The sequence below is a fragment of the Pteropus vampyrus genome, unplaced genomic scaffold, assembly GCF_000151845.1.
Source record: "Pteropus vampyrus isolate Shadow unplaced genomic scaffold, Pvam_2.0 Scaffold114, whole genome shotgun sequence".
NCBI classification, from domain to species: domain Eukaryota; kingdom Metazoa; phylum Chordata; class Mammalia; order Chiroptera; family Pteropodidae; genus Pteropus; species Pteropus vampyrus.
Window position 1 is genome coordinate 2,728,004 of NW_011888895.1, and position 8,531 is coordinate 2,736,534.

The following is an 8,531-nucleotide window of genomic DNA, read 5'->3' on the forward strand; positions in this document are numbered from 1 at the left end:
ACAATCGCACACAGCGAACTTCCGGTCACTTCAGATGGCCCTGGAGGGGGTCAGCTGCCTGCTTGCTTGAAGGTGTCACCTCCTTTCCCGTCTACAACCAATGACTTCTGCCACCCCATGGCACTCCGCCCCAAATGTGCCAGTCCACCCCGCCCATCTCCCATCTCCTCGGGGAAGTGTCCCCCACCCTTCTCCCAGTCTAAGCAACAACTCTGCCCCACCCCACCACCTTTCCACATGCGTCAGAGACCCCGGCAGCCATCTCTGCCCTGCCCACGGCACCGCCGAGCACCACCGAATACTTACTGTGGGCCCCGCTGTCAGTCAGTTACGCTGTCTTCGCGACACCCCGAGGGGACAGGTACTGGTGCCGTCCTCATTCCCACTTCATGGCGAGGAATCTGAGGCGCAGAGAAGATAAACTGGATTTGTCCAGGGTCTCCTTGAGCAGTCCGGAGAGGACCTTGACATTTGTGCCCAAGGCTCCTGGCCCCTCCATCTCCCTCCTGGCTTGTGCGCCATCCTCATTTCTCCCCTGTCCCAAGCCAGCTATGCTACACCCACTTCTCCTGCGTTGTCACCACTGGTAGGGGCCTGGACTTTGTCCCCAAGAGGCAAAAGAGAGGATGAGTTATGCCACAAGCTCCCAAGTGGACTGCCCAGGGTAGAGCCTGGTTGTGCAGCTTAGGGCAAGTTACTGAACCTCTCTGTGCCTCAAACGCCACATCTGTAAAATGCGGATGCTTCCAGCACCTCCTTCTCATGGAGGTGTGACGAAGACGTGACCTCATTATTTGCACTCACGTGGTCCTAAGCAAATATCCCTTCTCTTAGAGGTAATATTTCAATACGAGGCTCTTAGAGGTAGGAAACATTGGACGAGCTAAAGAAATACATCTCTAACAGTAGAATTCCAGGCAACCTGGAAGGCCAAGGATCTCTCCTTGCACCTTTCAAATCATAGTCTCCAAGGCAGCTGCCCATGTGTCCTGACCATGCTAATGGCCCAAGTAATAGCCACCAAGCAGGCTGGCACAAAGTGGCTAATCGCCTCTCCTCATCATTGGCTCGAGGTCTTCATTAAGCAGATGTGTGCAAGGAAGGTTCCTGTGCTGCTTAAATGAACTCAAAAAGGTTACCTCTGCAGTGGTGACCATCACCCCAGAAAAGCCACGAGGGAGAGGCCAGGCCCAGCCCAGGCTGGCTTGCTAGGCCTTGCATGAATTCTGGCCACGGGGAGGGGAGCAGGTGACAGGAGAGCTGTGCAGAGGGAGCATGAACACTCTGCCCCCCCACCACACACGAACACCTTTTATTCATTCATTCATTCATTCATTCATTCATTCATTCATTCATTCATTCATTTATTGGCCGTGCACAGCTGGAGCTCTTACCAGTCCCAACTGCAATGTCTTGTTTATTGATTCCACAGACTCCAGAACCAGAGCATGATAAATATCACTTTTCCACTGGGGCTAAAGTCACACGGCCAAAAGAGTGAGGCAATCGTCCAGAAAACAGAATTGTTTTTGTGAGAATGTGCCATTGGAGACACTCCGAAAAACCAGGCTCTGCAGGTGATTACAGAACTTAAGCTCAGCCAGGCTCTTGCTTGAATTATCTGCACAATTGCCTTGGTTCTCCAGTTTGCCTATGCAGATGTGACCTTGCAGATCGCCAGCTCACCTAAGGGAGCACATCGGAAGTCGGGCAATGATGCTAACGATGCCAGCTTCGTAAGAACTAGGTTCCACCGAGCATCAGCTACAGCGGCAGCCTGGCATTTAAGGACTTTCTTTGGCAGTGAGTTCAATGAATATTTTTATTACTAATTGTCCACGATAATCCTGGAAGGTGTAATTCCCTCCTTGAGGATGATCTGGGTCCCTGGACCAAGCTTGTCCTCGATCCCCTGGCCCTCACTGCTGCAGCTGTCCACCACAGGCTGGTTCATGAGGTCAGCCATCCGGGATGTGTTGCCCAAACTGGACACTGTCTTGAATCAGTCAGCACATTTTCTCTGATACAGCCTCCTTGTCCCTGCTTTTGGCTCTCCAGGCAGAGATAACCCCCTCAGGAATCCAGATGCATCTCACTCTCTACCAAAGCCACAGTCAGGACCCCAACAGGAAACAGGTGGCATGAAAAATGGGCTCATTCAAGCAGAGAATAATTACAAAGATGTGGGCAGCTGAGCGGAGCCCCGGGGGCAGTGCAGGAATCCAGGGCCAGTAAGGTTGGCGCTGTCACAGCCCTTCCATCGACCTGACCACACCAGGGAAGAACAGCTCCCCAGAATACGGAACATGAGGGTCATACAGAGCAGGCCATCTTGAGGGGAGCTGTGAGGGACACAGCCGGCCAAGACCACTCGACAGGACTGGTCCAGGAGAATCAGACCATGGTGCCACCCTACTGCCTGCCTCTGATCTCAGGTTGGGTGCCCCGCTAGCTGAACCCAACCAGAAGGCAGAGCCCACAGGATCTCACCCATGAACCCATACTGATCAGGGCCCCAGGGCAGAGAGCAGTGTGGGAGGAGGTGAAGAGTGGACGTCCCGGGGTGAAGAGAAGATATTCTGAAACCGTAGCAATCAAAATTTAATTATGAAAAGAACCCAGGTTCAGAATTGAATTTTCCTGGATGTTGTAACCACATCCTACATCCCAAAAAGAGTCAACTGCTGTAGAACCTAGAATCTGCTTCCTTGACTAGGCTGAGGTGACACTTTCATTTTGGGTCTGAGAAATTATCATAACCCTATGAAGGCATAGAAATTACTACCTTGTATAGTCATTATAATCTCAGGAATGGATAAAAGTAAAAATAAGTGAGAAGATAATAAAGAAAAAATTTAGATCCATGATACCAATAATTTGGCCATTGTTTTAAGTGTAATAGTAACAAAGTTTCATTGTCAATGTGATAATATCCAAAATTTTGAAGCACATAGAAGAATCCAATATAGTAGACTTGCGATTTTAATTGAATGGTTAGGAAAATTTGATTAAAGAAGTTCGAAATCAATGTTTAACTATTGGAGAATTTTTTAATTTGTAAATTCCGAAGTTTCATGCCATCGGTAAGTGGTGTTTGAAGAAGAACGATATTTGATAGGCTTATGAGATGGATAAAGTGTGCATTAGACTAAGCACACCTGGTACTGAGTGCTGCTCTTAAGGCTCGGAGCCCTTGGACATTCGCAAGGGCTTTCTCGTAATGTGGACCCAGTAACACAGGGGTCACCCCAAGCTCCCTCACGTCTGTGAGGCTTTCATTGACTCCTCTGGGGTTCTCTCATCTCCTAATTGTTTAGCTGCTAGACCCTCTTTTGGGGTCTCTACTGCATAACCTAGTTCTTGCCCTCTCATTATTCGGGGTATGTATGCCTTGGCTCCCCAATTAGACTGTCAACTCTTAGAGAGACAAGCACCTCACCGGAAATAAGCTTCATTTCTTTTCCATCCTCCCTTTCTCCAAGGCAACATGAGACACATCTTAGGTACTCAATCCATGCTCATTATTTGGTTGGTGATTTGAGACATGTGTAGAATGAATCTGTTACACTACAGATACCCCAATAAATGTGATCAAAGTTTTTGTCAAGGAAGGTGTTAATATAGAGGCCCTTGATATGGCCTCCTTCATCCGGGGTATTTTGGTAATGGGGTTGCCAATTGAGAAAGTTATCAACACTTTCTCAATGCTAGGATGGTCACTGTACCCTTGTCCCTCTTCACCGTCACCATCATGCACGAAGACCTATTCAGAGCCAAGGCATTTTCAGGTGTGGGGCACACCCTCTTCTCCTGAGACGGCTCAAGCCTTGCAAACAGAATCCATCTGTCAGGGAAATATCTGATGGGTTCCTACTATGTGCCCAGCATGGTGCTAGGTCCTGGGGATACAGCAGTGAAAGAGGCAGAGTCTCCACCCCTTAGAAGGTCATGATCTAGTCAATATCCCACAGCTCGTCCTCAGTGAGATGCGCATTAGTGACAATAAGCGCTTAACACTTGAGAAGGGAGCCATCGCCGAGAGAGAGTCATAGAGAAAGTTCCATGCAAGAGGAGACGGGGCGGCAGAGCAGGCCTTAGGGTCAAGGGGATGGGGGTGGGGGACGTATTCTTATTCTGTCGGGGTGAACAACATAACGAGAGAGGGAGAAATTAATTTCTGTTTGCCCACGTTACGCACGAGGCACCCAGGGGTCTGCTGAGAGCAGAACGCACAGAGGGGTTTCAGACCAGGGCTGGACGAGGGCAATCTCAGAAAGAATTTCAGTGTCGAGAGCTGAGAATCAATCCCCCGGCGGCTCAATAATAGTGCGATGTATCTAAGGTGTGCTTAGTGCCAGACATTCCTTTTCTACTCACCAGCTACTTCTCATATTCTATAAACTGGGGTATTCCGGAGTTAGAATTTTTTGTCTGACCCAGCCGAGCTTGGCGGCGGGGGATGGGCGGTAATGAAGATAGGTGATGGGGGTGAGGGGGGGAGTAGAAACAGGAAGGGGCGCGGGGAATCCAGGAGCGAGGCGCCGCTCTTTTTTTAGGAAAAATTACTTCTCATGAGGATTCCTGAAAGGGATGAGCCTAGAGGGTGTCTCCACGCCAGGCATGAGTACTGAAGATGAGAAGCTGGGTGACATGTCACCAGGCGGATGGTCTAGTAATATGTCACGGTTTCCTTTCACCCACATTAGTTCTGAGAGTGGCTGGATGTTTCTCACGTGCCTCCGCGTAGCTCAGAAGTAACAGAGAGAGCCATCTGTGACAGGAGCTCAGAGGGACCCAGGAGGACACTGTGGTGACATACATTGCTGCGGACAGGGATCTGACAGGGATGACAGAAGCCTCTAGGTGTACCAGTGTGCACGGAAAATGATGAGTGGTGACCAGAGGCCAGCTCCATGGCCCCAGAAGGAGCAAGGATCCAGGGGCAGGGAAGAGCAAGGCAGTGAGTGGGGAAGGGCCGCAGATGAACCCGCGTCCACTAACGTCTCAGTTCCCAGCACCTCGCCAAGTGAGAGCTCGAAACAGAATGTAAAATCGGTGCTTTTAAAAATTAAAAATAATGAACATTTCTGAGTTCGTGATCTGAAACTGGTGCCGCATATTCAAGGCTCAAAGGAAAAGCAGAGACACAGAAATAGACACAAGAAGGTAAGACAAAAACCAAGAGAGGGAAAGACGGGTGTCCCAGAAATCAGGGGAGAAAACAGATCCACAGATCGTGGGTGGTGGCGTGAAGCACCAATGCCTGAAGAGCCGGGGCTGACTCCCACGAGTGTGCCAGGAGAAATGAGGCAGTGGGCTTTCAAGGGACAGAGGCCACACCCGCAGTGCTTCTCTCTCGCCTCCCCTAGCTGCCTCTGTCTGCAGCGTGTCACGCAGCACGAACTTGAGGAGACACACTCTCCTTCAGGAAGACTGTTGCCCATCTTTGAGCCCGAAATAAGGCTCATTGTCAACAAGTTTGACCAGAATACATATTGAAAAGCAAACGGGAAGTAGAATTGGCCCTAGAGAATTTCTAGCTGTTGTGGGCCATCAAGAATAGTAAGGGCAGCTGCCTAATACAATCCTCTCAAACAAAAGGAGCGAGGGGAGGTCAGGTGAGCCTGGGATCATCGTTAACCCGCTGATCCAACGCTGCAACCAGTATTGGTCACTGTGTTGCACACCAGTGCCTACGCTCAAGTCCAGTGTCAGTGAGACACTCACTGATTATCTCCATAACTTTGGGCAAATCGCTCACTTCTCTGGGTCTCACTTTGCTCCTCCGTTAAGGAGCCATTCTGCATTCTGAGATTTCTTCTGTTCTTGCGGTTTTCTAGTGGCATATTATTGTTGGATGCAAAGAACCACAACTGTTGATTTATCAAACCATAGAAAATGTTTTGCAGTTGGTGTGGGTTGGTGAAATGAACATTCATATCCACTATAGGCGAGAATGTGCTTCCAGAAGATAATTGGACAGTAAGTATCCATAACCTTGAAAACATAGTACCTTTAATTCAGTAAACTCATATCTAAGCATTTATCTGGGAAATAACCATGGGCAAGGGAAAAGATACGTAGACAAGGGTGGATACTCATTGCTGTTTGTGGATAATAGGAGAAAATTGGAAACAAGCTAAATATCAAACAATAGGAGATAATTACATACATCGTGATACGTCTATACAACAGAATATTATGTATAAAACAACTACAGATGATAATTTAGCAATGTGGAAAATGTGGACAATACGACGATGCAGAATGGGAGATTACAATAAGATCTGATCTTTAGAAAATTATTTGTTCCATTTATATGAATAAAAAATAAAGTAGAAGGATGTGGCCTAAATATTTACAATGCTATCTCCAGGTGTCGAGGTTAGAGATCATTTCGATTTTATTCTTTGTGCTTCTCTGGGTTTTCTGCAATGCATGTGCACAATGTTCGTAATCATGTTTTCAAATATATTTCGATAGAGGGTATTTTGCACCCGACCCCTCTTCATATTCCAATGTCAATCAATCTCTCAGAAATATGTCAGTAAATACTTCATCAACAAAGAGTCTTTCGTCACTGACTGGCTCTGAATGTTCTGGAGTATGGTGTTAGTGGATGCTGGAAAAATTTAGGTGGAATTTGTTCAGATGGTTGGGATGTTTTTGTGAGGGAAGGTGAGAGTAGCTGAGAGAGTTGCATTTGATGGAAGGATGGAGTAAAAGAGTTCAGTACGGGCTCATTGTCTTCTTCCCTCCATGGGTGATGTGAACAGCCCACAACCATGTTCTGCATAAATACGAACTTCCAGCTGGACAAACAGGGACCAGAGTGTGTGTCTGTCCATAAGGATTACGTAGCCGGTAGTATCTTTGTAAAGAAAATTTAAAAGCATTATTTCTGCATGCCAGTCATGGAAATAGTTCCCTTCTCTAGTTGATCATCAGCTTTTTGCATCCCAGGATATTCTTCTAGAAAAGATGTTTTAGAAGAAGGAGAAATAAAATATGTGAACCTTTTTAGTGGCTTCTACCCTCTAAGATCCAATTAATTAAAAATAATGAGTAACTATTCTGCTGGTGAGTATGTAAGGACATAATGTTCCAGTTAGCTACCTATCTACCTCAAAACTCAGTGATCTACAACAACGATTTTATTATCCTGTGGATTCTGTGGGTCAAAGATTAGGACGGGGCACAGCGCTGGTGGTCTGTCTCTGATCCGTGATGTCCTGAGCTTCAGCAGGAGGCTGGAATCACTGCGAGGTATTCTCACAGCTGGACTGGGTTAACTCAGGGCCTGCGCTTAGCTGGAACTGGCGACCAGAGCACCTACACGTGGCTTCTCTGTGCAGCTTAGGCTTCCTCACAGCATGGCGGTTGAGATCCAAGAGAAAGTACCTGAGAAGAGTGTCCAGAAAATGAGCATTCCGAGAGAACTAGTGGACACCCTGCGGCCCTGCCTTGCCCCGCTCCGGAAGTCGTGCACCATCTCTTCCACTCCTTTCTGTTGCTTACAAACAAATACAAAAGCCACTTGATTCAAGGAGAGCGTATTTAGAACCCGTCTCTTGACGGCAGAGTGGCAAGGCCGTGATACGGAAGCGTATGCAGGATGTGACATGTGTTGCATCTGTCTTCAGTGTAAAGCCTTCTTAAAAGGAATAGCAGATACCTGTTGAGATGTGGATACATCAGATCTTCTAATTTTTCATAAGTAGCCTGCGAAAATCTTGATTTTTTCCTGAAATCCATTATTCTTTTTGTAATGTTGGCAACTAATTCCAAACATTTTAAGAACACTTCAAAGCCATTGTCCAATGTCATTTCTTCCATAAAGTTTCCCCTTATCCTTTTATGAGAGCACCTGTCCCTTCTTTAACTGCTAACACTTTTATGTACCCTGATTAAAAACAAGTGTTCAAACTTTGGTATGGCATAGGTGGGGAGAAGGTGAGAACTAGCATGTCATTTAGAGAGGGCCAATGCTGAGGGCAAGAGGAAGAGGTTGATGGTTCTGGGAAGGAAACCAAGGTTTTAGAGAGAGAAGCATGCCAAGGCTGGCAGAGGTCGCCCATGGCTAGGAGAGAGGACATCCTTTCTTTCCCGATGGTAGGGAAGGGAGGAGGAAAACAGAGCGCAAGAGGGTTCGTCCAATGCGAAACGAAACTTTGCTGAGCACAGATGACGAGCTGGGCATCGTTCGGGCTCTCCTCCAGGACGGAGGCCATCGGCACACCCAACCGCCATCCTTCATGGTGCTTAGCTTCCAGGGGGTTGCCCCGTCTTCGCATTGGGGCCCAGGTAGGTGCTGAGAATGAGATGGGAGGTCGTGAGGGCACTGAGGGCCCAGGGGAGGCCCAGGGCAGGAGTAACTCCTGTGGGCAGTGGGTCAGGCACTCTCTGGAGGTGATCTTCAGCCCTTCAGAGATTCCTGAACCTGACCTTGCAAGCAGGCATCCATGAGCAGGCCCTCTGAGGCTTGGAGCAGGGACACCGGAACACATTAACATGATCCTGGGTTGAACTTT

The 8,531-nt window shown here is 47.9% G+C and overlaps 1 protein-coding gene across 3 annotated transcripts in view; it reads right to left on the reverse strand.

Moving 5' to 3' along the window:
- The window catches only part of KCNE2 (potassium voltage-gated channel subfamily E regulatory subunit 2), a 189,575-nt gene that overhangs the window by 28,827 nt on the left and 152,217 nt on the right, over nucleotides 1-8,531 (reverse strand). For all 3 annotated transcript variants that reach the window (XM_023533871.1, XM_023533869.1, XM_023533870.1), the window contains exon 4: nucleotides 307-401. The gene's annotated coding sequence lies outside the window, so the exon portion shown is untranslated. The remainder of the gene's footprint in view (nucleotides 1-306; nucleotides 402-8,531) is intronic.